Raw genomic sequence first — 2,139 nt, forward strand, 5'->3', positions numbered from 1 at the left:
CCCTGCACATGGGAAGTGGTGAATGAATTCCTTCTTTTGCTTTGCTTGCATGCAGGGATTCTGCTTTCCCCATTAAACTGTCTTCATCTCCACCCACAAGTTTTCTCACCTTTTACCCTTCCAATTCTCTCCCTCATCTCAACACAAGGGGAATAAGCGACCATGTAGGTGGTCCTTAGCTTCTTACTAGGGTTAAACCACAAATTCAAATAACTTCAGCAGCTAGGCAACACTTCACTGACAACAGCTTTCACTCAACTGCACAAAAAATAGCTTCCTCTAAGTCTGGTCCATATGGAGTAGAGCAATTTAGACATCTGTTCCTTCACTGAAGGTAGTAATGTCTATCTGCAGCACAGACCCAGAAACAGTAACACAGTCTGAGAGGAAAAAACACAAGCTAGCTCAGAGGACCTATCCACTTCTACGATATACAGATTATTCAATTATTTCCTTCAGAGGGCTGTGAAATGTATGTGTTTTAGAGTACAGTCACTCAAATAACTGTATGAAAGAGGCACATGTTTTTTTATTAGGAATATTTCTTTATTTACAAAGTCATTCAATTTCACACTGAGGTCTGAAGCCACCTGTATCCTTCAGCAGATCTAAAGTGTAAAATTCTGTTCTGGATTGACATTTCCTCCCATACTAATTATTCCTAATTTTTTATAATCATAGCCTTTGATAACCTAGTAGTGCAAATGGAGTACATATAATTCTGCTCAGAGTAAGTTATTTTCAGTTTTCGTTGCATGAAGCATTTCAATATAAATCTTGATGACTTAACCTTGTTAACTAAATACTAGTAACCCACAGTTCTTACACAGCATCTGCCTTGTTTCTAACTCTGCTTCAGGAAACACATTTAATGCAGAACTACCTATTCCCTTCCATTCAGGAGATCAGAGTTCACCATTCCATTACATACACAGAATTTTGATCCCATGAGTAATTTCCCAAAACAGCAGTGACATCAACAAAGGCATTAACATTTCAATAGGAAACAAAACCTGACCTCCTGACACAACTGATACACATTTTGCTGTGAACCTGAACCTCCATAGGTGTTTTGTCACCTTTTATAGTTTCACGTACGTTTGGGTCAGCTTTAGTGAAAACGTACTTTTATTTTAGAGATATGTTTAGGAAACACTGATATGGCAGCCAAGTTCATTACAGAAACGTAGTAAAATCTAGTGTTTGAGATTAAAAACATCTGCCTACTTTTTAGCAGCTCAGGCACGTTTGACTTGGTATGTGTGGGCTCTGGGTATGGTTGATTGGGTTTTTTTGTTTGAGAATATCTACTCCTTTGTTTTCTTTCATCACGAAAAACAAATACTTTTAGGTCCATCCAATTCAGATTTCCTCCCACCCTCAAATCTTCTCACGTTTCCTCCGCAGGGCTCAATCGTGGCCATCGGCCAACCGGGTTCCGAGGGTTCTTCGGGAGCCACCCGGCCCCTTCCACCCCCTCAAAAGCAGAGCCAGCCTACTGGATGCTGGAGGTGTTACACATGCAGAGCTGGAGTTCGATATTTTTTTTTATTTTTTTTTTTTTGTCCTTTTGCTTTTTCCACGTCGGTTTTCCCCGACTCCGCCGCCCGCCCGCCGCGGGAGCCTCTCGGGCCGGGAGCCACCGGGCGGACACCGAGGCACAGCGGACCCGGCCGCGCCGGGGGCTGCCCGGGAGGGCGGCGGGGGAAGGGGAGGGGGAGGCGACAGATAAAGCTCGGCAGCCGCGCTGAGGGCGAACAAAGCCCGCGTCGGCTCCGTGGCGCGGCCCCACCGCCAGCGCCCGCCCGGGCACCGCGCTCCGGGCTGAGGGCGGCCAGGGCAGAGGGGCTGGCGGGGAAGGGGAAATACACGGCCGCCAGAGATCCGCACACGGCCGGGACGCGCACACACACTCACACACACACACACACAGGGCGGAGAAACCCCCCACGCCCACACACATGGCGGGGACCCCACACACGCACGGGCGGAGGTGCAGCGCACCCCGGCCCCCGGAGCGGACACCGGGCGGGCAACAGCCCCGCACCCCCGCCGCGCTTCCTCCCAGCCCCACAGAGCCGCCACCTCCCGCCCTCCCTTCTCTCCCCCCTTCCCTTTCCCTCCCGTCGGTCCCGTCCC

This window comes from Parus major, chromosome 1, assembly GCF_001522545.3.
Source record: "Parus major isolate Abel chromosome 1, Parus_major1.1, whole genome shotgun sequence".
NCBI classification, from domain to species: Eukaryota; Metazoa; Chordata; class Aves; order Passeriformes; family Paridae; genus Parus; species Parus major.